At 48.7% G+C, this 19,316-nt stretch overlaps 1 protein-coding gene across 2 annotated transcripts in view; it reads left to right on the top strand.

The window, feature by feature from the left end:
* The first annotated feature begins 5,891 nt into the window (after positions 1 to 5,891).
* The window catches only part of BAK1 (BCL2 antagonist/killer 1), a 96,581-nt gene continuing 83,156 nt past the window's right edge, over positions 5,892 to 19,316 (top strand). For both annotated transcript variants that reach the window (XM_075333843.1, XM_075333845.1), the window contains exon 1: positions 5,892 to 5,996. The gene's annotated coding sequence lies outside the window, so the exon portion shown is untranslated. The remainder of the gene's footprint in view (positions 5,997 to 19,316) is intronic.

Genomic DNA, 19,316 nt, shown 5'->3' with positions numbered 1-19,316 from the left:
ATAACATTGGGCTCGGTGCTCGGGCCGAGTACACGAGTATCTTGGGATGCTCGGCCCGAGCCTCGAGCACCCGAGCTTTTAAGTACTCGCTCATCACTAGTTGTTTTTCTGACTGACAATACAGCACTCAGTCCCAGTGTCCACTCTAGGGCAGGGGGGGACCTCCGGCCCGCGGCCTGCCATGACCTTTTCTGCGGCCCCTGGGCACATTCCCGGGGTCCGCAGTGTTTGAGCCGCCGCTGCGATCTTACTGGCCGTCGGCCCTTTAAATACCCACATACACAGGTTGTGCAAACAAATGGGCTCTCCTGCTGGCTAGTCCCTGCGTGCTCAGGATTTACTTTGTGGGCAGGTTTAGCGCTCTTCACTTCTGTCCCACAGTAGCTTCCAGTGGTGTGTGGCCGCCTTCTGCCCTCCAGAGTCATGTGCCCGCCCTCTGCCCTCCGGAGCCATGTGCTCGCCCTCTGCCCTCCAGAGCCGTGTGCCCGCTTTCTGCCCTCCGGTGCCGTGTGTCTGACGCCTGCTCTCCGGTGCTGTGAGTCCGACACTGATGTGTGTCCAGCGCCCGCCCTCTGCTGCTGTGTGCCCAGTCCAGTTCTGTGTACCGCCCCCCCCCCCCCAGAGTTACGTGCAACCCTCAGTGTTGTGTGCCCCTCAATGCTGTGTATTACCTCAGGTTTGTGTCCCCCCTCAAGTGATGTCAGGGCTCCGCAAGTGCAGTGTGCAGACCCCCCAGTGCTGTGTGTCCCCCAGTGATGTCTGTGCTCCTTCCAGTGATGTCTGTGCTCCCGCAGGTGAAGTTTGTGCCTCCCCCCAGTGATGTTTGTGCCTCCCCCCAGTGATGTCTGTGCCCCCCACCCAGTGATGTTTGTGCCTCCCCAGTGATGTCTGTTCTACCCCCAGTCATGTCTGTGCTTCCCCCAGTCATGTCTGTGCTACCCTCAGTCATGTCTGTGCTACCCCAGTCATGTCTGTGCTACCCCAGCCATGTCTATGCTCCCTCAGTCATGTCTGTGCTCCCCCCAGTCATGTATGTGCTCCCCCCAGTCATGTATGTGCTCCCTCCAGTGATGTATCTGCTTCCCCAGTGATGTCAGTGCTCCCCCAGTGATGTCAGTGCTCCCCCAGTGATGTCAGTGCTCCCCCAGTGATGTCTGTGCCTCCCCAGTGATGTATCTACCCTCCCAGTCATGTCTGTGCCTCAGCTCCTCTTGTGATGTCTGTGCCCCCCAGTGATGTCTGTGCCCCAGCCCCTCTTGTGATGTCTGTGCCTCTGCCCCTCTTGTGATGTATGTGCCCCAGCCCCTCTTGTGATGTCTGTGCCTCAGCCCCTCTTGCGATGTCTGTGCCTCAGCTCCTCTTGCGATGTCTGTGCTCCAGCCCCTCTTGTGATGTCTGTGCCTCAGCTCCTCTTGCGATGTCTGTGCTCCAGCCCCTCTTGTGATGTCTGTGCTCCAGCCCCCCTTGTGATGACTGTGCCTCAGCTCCTCTTGTGATGTCTGTGCCTCAGCCCCTCTTGTGATGTCTGTGCTCCAGCCCCTCTTGTTATGTCTGTGCTCCAGCCCCTCTTGTGATGTCTGTGCTCCAGCCCCTCTTGTGATGTCTGTGCTCCAGCCCCTCTTGTGATCTCTGTACCTCAGCCCCTCTTGTGATGTCTGTGCCCCAGCACCTCTTGTGATGTGTATGCCCCTAACCCCTCTTGTGATGTGTACGGCCCCAAACCCTCTTGTGATGTGTATGGCCCCAGCCTCTCTTGTGATGTGTGCCCCAACTCCTCTTGTGATGTCTGTGCCTCAGCCCCTCTTCCGATGTCTGTGCCTCAGCTCCTCTTGCGATGTCTGTGCTCCAGCCCCTCTTGTGATGTCTGTGCTCCAGCCCCTCTTGTGATGTCTGTGCTCCAGCCCCTCTTGTGATGTCTGTGCTCCAGCCCCTCTTGTGATGTCTGTGCTCCAGCCCCTCTTGTGATGTCTGTGCTCCAGCCCCTCTTGTGATGTCTGTGCCTCAGCTCCTCTTGCGATGTCTGTGCTCCAGCCCCTCTTGTGATGTCTGTGCTCCAGCCCCTCTTGTGATGACTGTGCCTCAGCTCCTCTTGTGATGTCTGTGCCTTAGCCCCTCTTGTGATGTCTGTGCTCCAGCCCCTCTTGTGATGTCTGTGCTCCAGCCCCTCTTGTGATGACTGTGCCTCAGCTCCTCTTGTGATGTCTGTGCCTTAGCCCCTCTTGTGATGTCTGTGCTCCAGCCCCTCTTGTGATGTCTGTGCTCCAGCCCCTCTTGTGATGTCTGTGCTCCAGCCCCTCTTGTGATGTCTGTGCTCCAGCCCCTCTTGTGATGTCTGTGCTCCAGCCCCTCTTGTGATGTCTGTGCTCCAGCCCCTCTTGTGATGTCTGTGCTCCAGCCCCTCTTGTGATGTCTGTGCTCCAGCCCCTCTTGTGATGTCTGTGCTCCAGCCCCTCTTGTGATGTCTGTGCTCCAGCCCCTCTTGTGATGTCTGTGCTCCAGCCCCTCTTGTGATGTCTGTGCTCCAGCCCCTCTTGTGATGTCTGTGCCTCAGCCCCTCTTGTGATGTCTGTGCCCCAGCCCCTCTTGTGATGTGTATGCCCCTAACCCCTCTTGTGATGTGTACGGCCCCAAACCCTCTTGTGATGTGTATGGCCCCAGCCTCTCTTGTGATGTGTGCCCCAACTCCTATTGTGATGTGTGTGCCCAAGCCACCCTTGTTATGTATGTGCCCGTGCCCCTCTTGTGATGTATGTAACCCAGCCCCTCTTATGATGTATGTAATCCAGATTTACATCACAAGAGGGGCTGGGGGCATATACATGTCCCCAGCCCCTTAAGTGATGTATGTGCCCCCAGCATCTCCTGAGATGCATATACAGCAGTCTCAGTGTCTCCTATGTGATGTATATACAACAGTCTCAGCGTCTCCTATGTCATGTATATGCCCCCAGCCAGGGGCGTAACTAAAGTTTGATGGGCCCCGGTGCAAAGTTCAGACCTGGGCCCCCCCTCCACGTACATCGACATTTAGGGTACAGGATAATGACACTGACACTCGGGGTACAGGATAATGATGCTGACACTTGGCTCTTACCCACAGCACCCAGATTTCCCATGATCTGAAATCCCTCTATCAGCACCCAGCTTTCCTATTTTCTGATATCCATCTTGGCCTCGGCACACTGCATCCCCATGCTCTGCTATACATCTTTCCCTCAGCACCCAGCTTTCCCATATCAGAGCATGGGAAAGCTGGGTGCTGAGACATGATGTATAGCAGAGCATGGGAAAGCTGGATGCTGAGGGAAAAGAGCCTTTTTCCCTCAGCACAAAACGTTCCCATCCCCTGCTTGTATCTTTGTCCCCCCTTGTATATAGTTCTCCAAATACAATAATGGCACCCACATAGCCTTCCAAATAGTATAAAGGGTCCCACATAACCCTTCATATATTAGAATACACTTCCATAGTCCTCCATGTTTTATAATGCATTTCCCATAGTTCTCCATGCATTATAATTCACCCCATAGTACTCAATATATAATACTGCACCACATAGTCCTCAATATATAATAGTGCACCCCAGTCCTCCATGTATTATAATGCATTTCCCATAGTTCTCCATGCATTATAATTCACCCCATAGTACTCAATATATAATACTGCACCACATAGTCCTCCATATATTATAATGCACCCCCATAATCCTCCATGTATAAAGTAGCCCTTCAATTATTATCTTGAATTTCTCATAGTTCTCTATGTATTATATTTCACCCCATAGTTCTCCATGTATTATACTGCACCACACAGGCCTCCATATATTATAATGCAGCCCTAAAGTCCTCCTTGTATAAAGTAGCCCTCCAATTATTATAATGAATTTCTCATAGTTCTCCATATATTATAATTCACCCCATAGTTCTCCATATATTACACTGCACCACATAGTCCCCAATGTTTTATAATGCACCCCCATAGTCCATGTATAAGGTAGCCTCCATAGTCCTCCATATATCATAATGTAGCCCCCATAGTCCTATATGTATTATAATGCAACCCCATAAAACTTCATATTGCATTATGCAGCCCCATACTCCTCCATGCATAAGGCACCCCTATATTCCATGTATAAGGTGTCCTTCATTTTGTATTATGCAGCCCTCCCAGACCTCCATATATAATAATGCAGCCAGCCTCTCCAGGCCTCCATGTATAATAATGCAGCCAGCCTCCTCAGGCCTCCATGTATAATGTAGCAGCCAGCTTCTCCAGGCCTCCATGTATAACAATGCACCCAGCCTCCTCAGGCCTCCATGTATAATATAGCACCCAGTCTCTCCAGACCACCTCCATGTATAACAATGCACCCAGCCCCCTCAGGCCTCCATGTATAATATAGCAGCCAGCCTCTCCAGGCCTCCATGTATAACAATGCACCCAGCCTCCTCAGGCCTCCATGTATAATGCAGTATCTCTAGGCCTCCATGTATAATGCAGTATCTCCAGGCCTCCATGTATAATAATGCAGCCACCCCAGACCTCCATATATAATGCAGCCTCCCCAGACCTCCATGTATAAAGCAGCCTCTACAGGCCTCCATATATAATGCAGCCTCCTCAGACCTCCATGTATAAAGCAGCCTCTCCAGGCCTCCATATATAATGCAGCCTCCTCAGTCCTCCATGTATAAAGCAGCCTCTCCAGGCCTCCATGTATAATAATGCAGCTAACCCAGACCTCCACATATAATGCAGCCTCCTCAGACCTCCATGTATAAAGCAGCCTCTCCAGGCTTCCATGTACAATAATGCAGCTTCCCCAGAACTGCCTTCCCAAGCCTCTGGCCACCGTTTACTCACTTATATTAAAAAAAAAACAAGTACTCACCTTCTCTCTTCCTTCCACCGCTGCTGTCCTCCCTGCTGCTCGTTCTCCCGATGCTGCGGTCGGCGTCCTCCCGTCCTGCACTCAGCACAGCAGTCGCTCGGGAGTGACGTCATCGCACAGGGGGAGAATGGTGATGCATAGCTCGGCACCGGCCGCGCTATGCTTCATCATTACTGTGCGCGGTGACGGGGGAGACGCTGCAGCCGCTGACACCAGGTAGGGGGCCCCGGTGCCGCCGCTGACATCAGGCAGGGGGGCCTGGTGTTGGCAGCGGGTCAAATAGCAGCCGCGAGGTCTGTGACAGATCAGCGCAGCTCCTCTCACACTGACAGGAGCTGGCTGCTGATCTGCCTGGCGGCCGCCGGGCCCCTAACCTCCCGGGCCTGGTCGCGATCGCGACCGCTGCGACCGCGGTAGTTACGCCACTGCCCCCAGCTCTCCAGTGATGTAAGTGTCCCCACTCCTATGTGATATGTGCCTCCAGTGTCTCCTGTGATGTATATACAGCGTCTGTTATGTGATGTATTTGATTTACCAATCTTATCACAAAGAGTTGACTGCGCTCCAGACCGAGACAAACCTGGAAAAGCAGTTGTGAGAAGAAACCTGATTACTATCACCAAACATCACAGCTACACCAAAGAGAAGCAGCTCCAGCCACCACAGTAGGGGTTAATTGTTTAACCAAATATAGCAGGGCCATTTTCACATTGATGATTTTCTGCGGCCCCGAAGGTTGGTAGAAATTTCCAAATGGCCCCCGGCAGAAAAAAGGTTCCCCACCTCTGGTCTAGGGACATCCAGACTTGTGGTGAGCGCAGGCATGTCACCCTGACTCGGGGTCCCTGAGTCAGAGCCTATATCACTGACAGGAGGCCAGCCTGACCCAACCAAGAGGTAAAAGTCTGGATTGTTTCACTTTCTGTGCTGTTCAGTGACTATAATTAGAAGTTTCCATTTCCAGTAAGAGATCGTCCTCCCCGTGTCTGTAACAGCTGTCAGACTGACACTGGCCTGAACTGGTTAACTCTGGGCCCAGCCCTTTCACATCCTCCAGGAAGGAGTCACCACTGGCTGAAGACTCGGCAACTGTGGACTCCTCAGGGTGAGTACAAGAGGGAGCTGCTTCTTACAAGGTTCTCACTCAGTACAGTGCATCCCTGCAATCTGGACCAGGCACCCAGCTGTGTGCGCGCCTGTGCTCCCCGCTCTGCGCTGTGTGCGCGCGCCTGTGCTCCCCGCTCTGCACTGTGTGCGCGCGCCTGTGCTCCCCGCTCTGCGCTGTGTGCGCGCCTGTGCTCCCCGCTCTGCACTGTGTGCGCGCGCCTGTGCTCCCCGCTCTGCGCTGTGTGCGCGCCTGTGCTCCCCGCTCTGCGCTGTGTGCGCGCCTGTGCTCCCCGCTCTGCGCTGTGTGCGCGCCTGTGCTCCCCGCTCTGCGCTGTGTGCGCGCGCCTGTGCTCCCCGCTCTGCACTGTGCGCGCGCGCCTGTGCTCCCCGCTCTGCGCTGTGTGCGCGCGCCTGTGCTCCCCGCTCTGCACTGTGCGCGCGCGCCTGTGCTCCCCGCTCTGCGCGCGCCTGTGCTCCCCGCTCTGCGCTGTGTGCGCGCGCCTGTGCTCCCCGCTCTGCGCGCGCCTGTGCTCCCCGCTCTGCGCTGTGTGCGCGCGCCTGTGCTCCCCGCTCTGCGCTGTGTGCGCGCCTGTGCTCCCCGCTCTGCGCTGTGTGCGCGCCTGTGCTCCCCGCTCTGCGCTGTGTGCGCGCCTGTGCTCCCCGCTCTGCGCTGTGTGACACGCGGCTTGCTATCGGTCCGGAGGCAGCCTCATGTTATGGAACAGTCCCTCCCCAGCTGTGTGCTCCCCTGCCCTGCTGTGCTCTGTCAGTCCCAGGGCTGTCGGTCCGTAGGCAGCCTCATGTTATGGGACAGTCCCTCCCCAGCTGTGTCAGTCCCAGGGCTATTGGTCCGGAGGCAGCCTCGTATTATGGGACAGTCTCTCCCCAGCTGTGTGCTCCCCTGCTCTGCTGTGTCAGTCCCAGGGCTATTGGTCCAGAGGCAGCCTCATATTAAGGGACAGTCCCTCCCCAGCTGTGCCGGGTCAGTCCTAGGGTTGTCGGTCCGGAGGCAGCCTCATATTATGGGACAGTCTCTCCCCAGCTGTGTGCTCCCCTGCCCTGCTGTGCTCTGTCAGTCCCAGGGCTGTCGGTCCGTAGGCAGCCTCATGTTATGGGACAGACCCTCCCCAGCTGTGTGCTCCCCTACCCTGTTAGGTCAGTCCCAGGGCTATCGGTCCCGAATGGCATCCTCATATTATGGGACAGTCCCTCCCCAGCTGTGCGCTCTACTAGACTGGTAAAGCCTATGCGCTAAGTGTAAGGGCTGCCAAAAAGTAAAAGGAGGGACTGAAATATATCCAGCAAGGGATGTAGAGGAGAGACTCAGATTGAATTATCACGAAAAATCTGACTCCAAAACTGGCAGAGTCTATGCACTCAGTGCAAGGCCTAGCTAGAATTCCAAGGACGAATTGACATGCAGCAAGGGATGGAAAGGAGGGCCTCTGACTAAATTTTGTGTCAGTTGTAAAGAGTGTTGTCTCCCGCCACCCTGCTACAGTGGTCTAGGGTATGAACATTTTTGTTGTGCTCATGCAGCAGGCACAGTTTCACCTGCTGTACTATCTTAACCTGTGCGTGTTCCATCAGGAGCACATCCATTTCCCTGTCCCTTACTGCACGGCCGGCGCATATTACAGGCAGCTAACCGCAGTATTAATAGGTAAACTAGTAAGGATCGGCAGTCATTGCGAGACCTAGCAAAAATGACTATGAGGCACAGGTGATGTTATGGGACACAAGGTTATTTAAGGCGGGGACGCCACATAGTGAGAAATAGTGAGGGCTGAAGATCACGTACCGAGAGGCGACCACTGTCATCAGGTTGCTGAAATCATCAGTGTCCACAAGCCTAAACGGCAATATTTGTAGGTAAAGCAGTCTGGAACTGTGGCTGTTTATTGTTGTAGCCTGTAGGTGGGTGTCTGCGTATTAACGCTTGCGCTCCAAGGCCTGGGGAAGAGACCACTGAATGCTGCGCTGGGACAAGGAAGTGGACATGGTTGCTGAATGTGGCTATCCTCATAGAATGATTGTGGAACCAGGTACAGTGGAACCTTGGTTTACGAGAACAATCCATTCTGGGAGTGTGCTCGTAAACCAACTTATTCGTCTAGCAAAGCAAAATTTCCCATAGGAAATCATTGGAATGCAGACAATACATTCCACAACTTTTAGCATGTCCCATCCTGGTTCCCTATTGTGCCATTCCACACGCGAACACCCATGCACAAACGCGCGCACACCCATGCACAAATGCGCGCACACCCATGCACAGACGCGTGCACACCCATGCACAGACGCGCGCACACCCATGCACAAATGCGCGCACACCCATGCACAAATGCGCGCACACCCATGCACAGACGCGCGCACACCCATGCACAGACGCGCGCACACCCATGCACAGACGCGCGCACACCCATGCACAGACGCGCGCACACCCATGCACAAGCGCGCGCACACACACGCACATTATGCTCACTATTATCCTCCGTTCCCTCGCTGGCCTGGTGGCCGATGCAAGGGCTGCCGCTGTCAGGCCTTCAGAGGCTGTCATCATTGCCATGAGCTGCTTGCCTCTGTGATTGGCCAGCGCGCTGACGTCAGTGGCTCTGATTGGTCAGCGCGCTGCCATTGGGAAGCACAGCGGCAGCTCGTGTATCAGTCGTGCTGGTTACCGGATCCACATACCGGCGGACTACAAGAACCAGGTATGAGGCCGGCGAGGGAACGGCAGATATGTGAGCATAATATGTGTGTGTTTGTGTGTGTTTGTAAGTATAGAACCGGAAGTGTGTGCGATATTTTGCTCGTAAATCGAATTACACATTTACAGCAAGCTTTGCTCGTATAGCGAAATACTCGCACACCAAGTTACTCGTAAACCGAGGTTCTACTGTATTTGGCCCACCTACGTAACCAGGAGGCATGGCAATCTAACCAGCAACAAACGTACAGGAGAAACTCTGGTTCCAGTTTTGGATCAATGTTAAACACACTCTTAATTCATGTTAAGAAGATGCAGACAGGCATGAGGAATGGCAATACAGGCAACAATAAACATACTGGAGACGGTCTGATTCCATTTTTGTTTTCAATTTCTATTAATTTTTATAACATTCTTATTTTCTGACTCTCAATGAGGCAAAGGATCTGCAGTCAGTGCAAGACTTGGCCAAAATGACTAGGAGGCATGGCAATGCAGCCAGCAAAAGAAGTAGAGGATAGAGTCTGATAATATATTTTTTTCAATTTTTAAAATGCTCTTAAATAATGACTCTCAAAGTGGTAAAGGATCTGCAGACAGTGCAAGGCCTAGAGAAAATGGGCATGAGGAATACAGGTAGCAACAGACGTACAGAAGACACTCTGATTCCAGATTTGGATCAATTTCTAAAACACTTAATTCTTGACTCTCAAACAGGCAAAGGATTTGCAGTCAGTGAGAGGCCTAGGCAAAATGAGTATGAGGCACAGGTGATGTTATGTGACGTGAGGATGTGTAAGGTGAGGACACCACACCTAGAGAAATAGTGAAACCTGGGGATCAGGTACCGAGCGACGACTGCCGCCATGAGGTTGCGTACAGCCTCAGTGTCCACAAGCCTAAACGGCAACATTTCCAGGGCAATTAGTCTGGAAATGGGGCCATTTAGTGCTTGAGCCTGAGGTTGTATTTCTGCTTGTGAGGTAGAGACAACTGGACACTGTGCTGGGACAAGAAAGTGGACATGATTGCTGATGGTGTTTGCAAATGTGCAAAGATGGCTTCAGGGCTGGAGACATTTGCGACTGTGTCCTGGGCAGGGTATTGACCAGCACAGGGGAAGAGGCAGTGGGTTCACCCGCTGACAATGATTGTGGGCCCAGGTGTTCTGGCCATCTAGTTGGGTGTTTGGATGATGTGATTGAGCATGCTGGTAGTGGTCAGGCTGGTAGTGGTCTGGCCCCTTCTGAGCCTGGTACCGCAAAGTCTACTAATGACCGTTTTCTGCACTGTGTTGTAAAAAAGCTCTAAACTGGAGAACACCGAACACTTGTCCTGGGATCTTGTTGCCTGTGGGTGTTCTGGGGAACAGTTATTGCCTTCACCCTCTAGCCCCCCCCCCCCTCTGCCTCTTGCTGCATATTGCGGTGCTGCGGGTACTTTCCCCTCTGAGATGCTGTCCTTACTCTGCACGCCACCTCGCCATGTTGGGTCAGTGACTTCATCGTCCACCACCTTGTCTTCCATTACTGCACTCTGTTCCTCTTCCTGATGTCTAGACTTCATCTTACTTGCTGACAAACTGTGTCCTATCATCATCCACCTCTTGAGACAGTATTTGCCATTTCCCACCTGCTCAAATATTTGGCCATCACCGCACACGATCTTTAACCGTTCACATTCAGAGGCGAGATGAAGCCTTAAATTGAAAGGTAAAGAGCTCTTCGCAGTGTCCAAGTGTGGGCTCACTTGTCTCCGTAGACTCGCCATGCTGGGATGAAGTAGGATCAGGGTGAGGATTATGTGGTCCTGTCTGTTCACTAGTCAGACGGGACCATGTGGATGGCAGGGTGGTGGTAGACAGACTAGAAGCATTATCTGCCATCCAGACCACAACCTGCTTATACAATTCTGGCTTCAACAGTGGTGTCCCTCTCGCCCCTGTAACGTTAGGCAGGAACCTAGGTCTAGATGATGTCTTTCCTGTGCTTCCACAGCAGGCCCAATTTGCCCTGGCTCACGCCCATAACCTCTGCATGCACCACCATCAGTGGGACATACATACATTTCCATGTCCCTTACCGCAGGCCTTGTGCGTTTTAAATTATGTACGGAGCTAAGGGTGGTATTTTTAAACAATAAATTAAATTTTGTAGGTATCAGCAGCATAGTGTGTAAGGCTAGAATCACTGCTTACAGGCCTCTAATACACAACCTTACTTCAGAAGCTTGCCCTACAGTAAATGCAGAATAAGAATGATATTATCAGAGAATAGAATAGCTTTCAATTAGCCTTGAAAAGGACTGTCTGTTTACTGTTGTACCAGCAGTTGCTGTCATGCTATAACACACTATCCCTTCTCCAGCAGAATTTCTCCCTAATCCCTACACTATTTTTTAGTAAAGTGCGTCAAACATGGCATCTTTGGGTCTTATATAGCCCCGATAACGCTATGCGGTAGACCAATCACACTAATGCCAGTAGCCAAGATAAAAAGATGGGAAACGTGGGGCACGGACTCCAGCATGGGAGTCTGAACAGCAAAATGCTTGATCTAGCATCGAGGGTCTCAAGCACACTAATACTTGATCGAGTACCGAAATTCTGTGTTTTTTGTTTTCTGCTGCTGTCCATACCAAACTACACAATAACAATCTGCATTTCTTATGCCTTTTCCCTATTATTTCATGCATTTTTGGTGTAGATGTGAATCTGCATTTTTAGGGTATGTTCGCATGCTGCATTCTGGCTTAAGGACAAAACTGCAGCCTTTTGATAAACGTAAACACTGCGTTTGACAAAAATAACGCGGTCAAAATGCATGCATTTTGTCATTGACACAGTGCAGTTTAACACTAGAACTACTGAGGTAGTCATTTTGACTACTTTGCACCATGTATTTCTATATAGGTGTCACGAGTCCAGTAGTTCAAGTGTTAAAACGCGACCAAAAAGCAAGAAAAAAGCAACTTGCGGACAGACACTTAAGTGTTTTTATAGTACAGAAAAGCTTTGATTCTGCATTTAAAAAAAAGTAATTGCAGTTTTTTCCATGTGTATTTTTTTAGACTCCACATAGAAACCTCCCGAGCAAAAAAAAGCACCAAAACCGCAGAGGTCAGCAGCGTCTTTTCATGAAATAACATCCACTTTGCTTGGACAGTTAAGTGCAGCAGAATTTATATGTAAAAAAAAAAAGCAGAAAAGCACGACAATTACTCTTCATGTGAATATGGATTAAATATCCAAGCAGAGTGGATGTGATGTCATGAAATCTCTGCCCTTGGTGCGTCTAAAAACGCTGCTAAACTGTGCAGTTTTAGTGCTTTTTTTTTCTCTATAGGCTTTTTTTTGGAGCCTGTATTTGTAATTTTTTCTTATTTTTTATACTAGTTTTATAGGAAAAAAAGAATGTGACGTTTTCTCTCACCTACACTACATAGTGAAACAGTATATATCTATGCAAAGAAACATGTCCCCTCCAGTGGCGTAACTACAGTCTGATGGGCCCCGGGCCTATCAGACTGTAGTTACCCCACTGGAGGGGACATGTATGATGTATGGGCCACTGTAGCATTCTAAATCCTATAAAGACATATAGGTTGCCCCCCATCCCCATTTTATTGTGCAGTAATGTCCCCCATCCTGGGCCACTTCCTGGTAATTATGTCTACATCATGGCCCCATCCTGGTTTATGACCCCATCATGGCTATATTCTGGTATATATGCCCACTATTATGGCCCCATCCAGGTATAAATTATCCCCATTATGACCCCAACATGGTATATCTCGCCATCATGGCCCCATCCTGGTGTATGACCCCATCATGCCTATATCTTGGTATATATGGTCCCATCCTGGTTTATGACCCCATCATGGCTATATTCTGGTATATATGTCCACTATTATGGCCCCATCCAGGTATAAATTATTCCCATTATGATCCCAACATGGTATATCTTCTCATCATGGCTCCATCCTGGTGTATGACTCCAATCATGGATATAGCCTGGTATATATGGCCCCACCCTGGTATATATGTCCCCATCTCTGCCCATCCTTGTATATATGGTGCCATCATGGCCTATCTTGGTATATATGTCCCCATCATGGCACCATCCTGGTATATAGCCCCCCATCCTGGTATATAGCACTCCATCTTTGTATATAGCCCCCCCATCCTGGTATATAGCCACCTATCCTAGTATATAGCCCCCTCATCCTGGCACATAGTCCCCATCATGCTATATAGCACATTACCACACGGCACACGGTAAAAAAAAAATAAATGACTGTACTATGTGTTCACCTTCATAATGAGGCATATGGTATTTTGTATAGAGAGCTAGGATGGATGTATAGATAGATAGGTTGTACAGACAGACAGACAGACAGAATACACAGACACACAAACAGACAGATAGTATAGACAGAATACACAGACAGTTAGTATAGACAGACAGACAGTATTCCCAGACAGTATTCCCAGACAGATAGTATACTGTAGAGTAGACAGACAGTATACACAGACAGACAAACAGTATACAGGCAGACAGTATACACAGACAGATAGTATACTGTGGACAGACAGACAGTATACACGAACAGTATACAGACAGACAGTATACACAGATAGTATAGAAAGACAGACAGTTTTCACAGACAGTATACTGTAAGCAGACAGACAGTATACACAGACAGGGTATACACAGACAGTATACACAGATAGTATAGACAGACAGACAGTATTCGCAGACAGACAGTATAGACAGACAGACAGTATACACAGATACTATACACACAGTATACACAAACAGACAGACAGTATCCACAATATAGGAGGGGAAAGTACGGGTTAAGCTGCGCTGGAACAACAGGAGCCAAGGGTTAATAAATTCCTTATTATTGAACAAATAAATAGAAAAATTCTTTAAAGAAAAAAAAACCCCAAAACACCCTTTTCCTCAAATTTATTAACCCCCCCCCCCCAAACATCCATGCAGGTCTGACGTAATCCACAGACACGGCATCCCACGACGATCCTGGCTCTTCTACTTCCTGAGGTTGCAGTGCGCAGTCACATTAGCAAACGTGACTTGTGGGACACACTGATGGAGCCGCAGCTGTGAGAGCGGTGATGTCAGTGATGTCACCTGAACTCTATGAACTCACCTGAGGTGAACTCAATGCCGGATTACCGTCTTAGCTTATATGCGCACATTGAGTATTTGCTTGCAGAAAATCTGCATCTCCTGGCAGAAAAACGCACCTAAAACGCAATGTGGTTTTGATGCATTTTTTTCCAGGAGATGCAGATTTGGTGCAGAAATCTGCACCAAATCTGCTTCTTCTGGCAGAAGTCACACCAATAAACGCATTGTGGTTTTGACGCGTTTTTCTACCAAGAACTGAAAAACGCACAAAAAACATGGTGCGGTTTTGACTACGTTTTCCGGCAGGAGATGCAGATTTCTGCAACAAATTTCTGCACCACATCTGCGTCCCCTTGCAGAAAAATTAATCAAAACTGTATCGCGTTTTGGTGCATTTTACTGCAACCGATTACTCAACGTGCGCACATAGCCTAAGACAGTAAGCTGAAATTGAGTTCACCTGAGGTGAGTTAACTGAGTTCACCCGAGGAGAGTTAACTGAGTTCATTGAGTTCGCCTGAGGTCACAGCTGGGGTACTGCTCTGGTCTCTGTTATTACAGTCAAGATGCTGGCTTTATAACGAGTTCAGCTCCTGAGGCTGATCCATACACTCGCATGCACCATATACTGTATATTCACAATGAGTTTTTTTAAATGGACGTTGAAGCAATTCTGCAGAAAACGCCTTGTAAGTATACCGTAAAGCAGAAATACTGGAAAACCTTTTCTTACAACACTGAATTGTGCGAGTACTATGTTACTCCTGGCACTAAACAGTGAAATTGATCCAGTGTCATGGTTTCTTTTTAACAATTTACATGCCCCTATATCATCTGACATGGCCATTATTGATTGGACAGTGTCAGCATTTGGAAAAAAAAAAACATTCTTTGAAGATTAATAGGTATGGAATAATGTAAAGATCCAGGAAAATGTGCCATAGAATATTTTTTGGTGGTATACAGGTACTTTGTAGTTTCTAGGAGTTTCCAGAACATTAAACGTGCAATGACATAGAAAACACAAGTTAGATCAGAGTCACATTTGCATATGACAAATAGTCAAACTGCAGTCTAGCTTTTTTATGTCTCTTGTGTCAGCAGTGACATTCTGCTGGGTCTCCTGCCATAGTGTTTAATTTCATTCAACTGTTGACAGATAGTTTGCTCTGACATTGATGCACCCTGAGTCTGCAGGACAGCTTGGTTTTCTTTGGAACTTGATTGGGGCTGCTTATCCTATTCTGCATTACAACTGTAGCACCCCTAAACCCATCTGGGCACTACAAGGTACTGCATCCTGTAAAAGATGCATGGCCTACCCCCAGTGACCTGGACGACCAGTGCCGGTAACAACAAAATAGATTATAATCCCATTTTCCCTCATCCCCACAGACTGGTGACAGACTAGAAATGGACCCAATGGATGGCCACTCAGGGGTGGAGCCGATCCAATCTACTAGACAACGACCAGGAGGGAGGGGACAACAGTTGGACAGTTAGTTAGTAAGTGGAAGTGAGAGGAGACGGACGTAACTGCTCTGACACGGGAGTGTAACAGAGACCTGAGGGCCTAGGCATGTGGTTGCCGGAGGAGTATGGCAAAGTACTGCCGGAACCATAGCATCGACGGGGCACAGAGCCCAAAGGTCAGGCAAACGCTCTAGGCAGACCTGATAAAATTCAGCACACTGAGGGGACCATCCAGGACCTCACTGACCTTAGAAGTCCAGGGGCACCAGCAGTAATGGGAGAACCAGGGACCGGAATGGAACACCGACCCTACAGGGTTCACACTGCCCGCCGTACGGACCAGAGACTGAGAGACAAACAGGAGAGGACCCCAAGATGCTCCAAGCCACGGGGACCCACCAACTTGAGAAAGGTACATGGGGAAAAAAGCCACCAGGTCTCCAACCGGCACTGGGACTAAAGGAACCAGATGTGAATACCAACCTTCCTCCGGGTACCAGTTACCATCTACTATGAGTAAAGAGAACCAGTTACACAGCAACCCCTCGTGTGGTTTACCTTTCTTTCCGCGCCTAACTTTATCATCTAACCCCCTGGGGCCCCGACCCTATTTGCGGAGGGCCCAACATCCAGGCTGCCATCACATCAGCCCCAGTAGAAAGACTGCAGCGGCGGTTCCATCACCATAACTGCAACCCGCAAGTGGCGTCACGACATAAACTTTATTAACGATCCCCCGCTATATAAACCCCTTTTTAAAGTGACCCCCAGGGTCACAGAACCGGGCAACGGCCACCCAGTGACACATCCCTGTAGTACACTGCCCGGGACCGAGTACCCCATAGCCCTGGGCGGCACACAACCATTCCTCAATTTTTGTCTGCCGTCCACGTCCAGGGATATTAGCTACAGTTGCATGGATTGTAAAGTTCTTTATTACCGTATTTTTCGTTTTATAAGGCACAACGGATTATAAAACATACTCTAAATTTAGAGAAATCAAATGGGGTCCGTCTTCTAATCCGGTGGTGTCTTACCGGGTGGGACGGCAGCGGTGGTGGAGCGGGGGTCACATGATGGAGGGGTGGTCATGGAGCAGTGCGGTAGTGGTAGGGGACGGGGTCACAGCAGGCAGGGGCGGTCGTGGAGCAGGGTGGGGCGGCAGCAGTGGTGGAGTGGAGGTTACGGGAGACAGGCGGTCATGCAGCAGGGCGGTGCAGCAGCGGTGGTGTAGTGTGGGTCACAGGAAGCAGGGGCGGTCGTGGATCAGGGTGGTGCGGTGGGTGGCCCAGATGCTCAGCGGCGCTGTAAGGCAGAGAAAACATCCAGTAACTGACAGCAGTGTGGGCTCTAAGATATGGCGCCCAGAGTCAGCGCGTGCGCAGATTGCGTTATCAACTCAATAACAAGCCGAGATCTCATCTGCGCATGCGCCACCTGGGCGCCATTTTCCTTAATTCCGTTGCTGGGACATCAATGGGCCGGCACGTGCGCAGATGAACTCTTGAGCTGAGAGCGCCATTATTTGAAGCCCGCTCCGCTAACGTCTTGAGGATGGTCCCTGCCTCACTGCCCACTGCACAAAGCACCACCTCCCGCCGCACAGAGCAGCGCCTCCAGTGGTAGTAAAAGTGCGTCTTGTAATCCGAAAAATTGCGCACCATGGACAAAGGAGCATCAAGACCTCTGAAAATGGACTTGTAACCTTGAGTTTATTGATAAATTTGGTTCTCAAGTCCTCAGACAGTTCTCTTCTCCTTTTTTGTGTGTGCCACACTAGGCATGGAGAACAGGGACACGCAATGCAAAGATTGAGTCAACTTCTCACCTTTTTATCTGCTTTCAGGTGGGATTTTCATATTGCCCACACCTGTTACTTGCCACAGCTGAATTTGAACAAGCACTTTGCTTGAAACAAAGTTGTTCACCTACAATTTTGGAAAGGTGTCAACATTTTTTTTTCAGTCTATTTTTGAGGTTTTGATTGAAATAATGTCCAATTTGCCTCTTTTTTTTATTTTTTTTTTTTGTGTTGTTTCAATACACTGAAAGAAATTAATGAATATAAGAAAAAGTGTATTTGTCCGCGATTGCATGAATGAAAGCCGGAATTTAGAGTGTGATCTTTGATTGACCCGCTCCTGTTAGCTGCTCATGTCAGCTAATTAGATCAGCCGCCATGTTTGAGTAAACATGCGAGCCCGCATTAGTGATATACATGACATACTGGAACGTCATAGGTCATGAAGGGGATAAGCGCAGAATGAAAGTCTTTCTGTAATATTAAAAAAGCATTAAAAAACTCGGATTCACGTCAGCACCAAAAATGCATCAAATAATAAAAAGCATAAAAGAAATATAGCAAAAATGCAATAATCAGAGAAGATTGTTATTGTGTCTTGTGGTGCGGACACTTGCAGACATGCAGAAAAAAAGCTGTAGAAAAAACGCAGCATTTATGTTAGGTGTGAACTCAGCCTTAGCGTTTAATTTTTATTACATTTTTCTCTACTAAAACAATAAAAATATCAATCACTCCATGCTTTTACACCATTTTTCAATCACCATAAATAGTATGATCGCTATTTTGTGCGGGTCATTGCCATTACAGGAACACTAAAGATTTATATTATTTTTTTTTTTGTAATTTTATAGGAAGAAAAAAAATCTCCTTTATTCTCCCTGTAGAACACAGGGACATAGAAATACACTGGTATGTACAATGTATCTCTAGGTGCCTGTATAATCTGCCTGTGAAGTCGGAGCCTGCAATGCAACTTCAAGTAAGCAAAATTCTCCCAGTGACATCAGCAGAACCTGAGGCACGTCATTAGTGGGGTTATCGTTACCTCTCAGTGAGTGACCACAGTTTGAGCACGCATGCTGAGATTAGACTTCATTCTCCTCTCTGTCTACATTCTACTGATGCTTTGAAGCGCCATCTCCTCAGCTGACAAGTTCTGTGATGTGCTGCTTGTCATTAGAAAGCATATCATAGGGCTTGTCAGCTGAAAGTACAGCACTTCAAAGCTTCAGCAGAGTAAACCTGCACTACTTGCTTCACCACCCTCATCTCCCATACTGAAGCTTTTATTTACACAATCAGTGCAAATGAAAGCATAATGAGGAAGGTTTGCAGCTGATACTATTAGGCCACCACTAAACAGTGTTCACCAGCAAAGTTGGTTGCATTAGGTTCAAACATACATGAAGAATAGTTTCTTATGAGTGTTTTGCAAACCTGGATGATCCACATGGATGGTTTATAGATGGCCACCATATCCCAATAAAACTGCAACGTCAGCAAGGAAGTTGCAAAGTCATGTTTTGGGCTGGAATCATGGGGAGAGAGGCTCCTTTAGGTTCCCTGAAGATGGGAAAATTACCTTGGCAAACTACAGTATATAGAGTTTGATGATTGACCACTTTTTCCATGATACACAAAGGCGAACGATGCCATCCCTTCTAAAATCATCTTCATGCATGACAACTCACCATTTCAAGCCTATTGTCAAGTATTGTAGTATTGCCAAGCAAAAAAGCTATGAGGGTGGGAGGCAGTTCACAACAAAAGAGCAGCTCTGGGAGGTTTATTCTGACACCATGCAAAGAAATTCAAGCAGAAATGATCTAAAAACTCACAAGTTCAATGGATGTCAGATTTGTGAGATCCTACATTAACATGTAACTTGGCCTATTAAGATTTTTTTGATTGAAAAAGTTTTTGATCTAAGTAAATGTGACACGCAAATTGAACAAATCACCATTTGCAATTCCTTACAACCTAGAAAATGTTTAGAAACTCTTGTGTATAGTAATTTGGAGCAGTTCATATTGAGGTTTTTTTTATACTCTTGTAAAAAAAATTACTGTTCTTATTGGGTGGTTTTCCAATAAAATCTGATTCATTCAACAATTGATGATTTGGACATTTATACTGATTCATTTTCTACTGACCGTTTAGTAAAATCAGAAAAAC

This window comes from Anomaloglossus baeobatrachus, chromosome 2 (assembly GCF_048569485.1).
Source record: "Anomaloglossus baeobatrachus isolate aAnoBae1 chromosome 2, aAnoBae1.hap1, whole genome shotgun sequence".
NCBI classification, from domain to species: domain Eukaryota; kingdom Metazoa; phylum Chordata; class Amphibia; order Anura; family Aromobatidae; genus Anomaloglossus; species Anomaloglossus baeobatrachus.
This window is presented reverse-complemented; position numbering and strand designations above follow the sequence as displayed.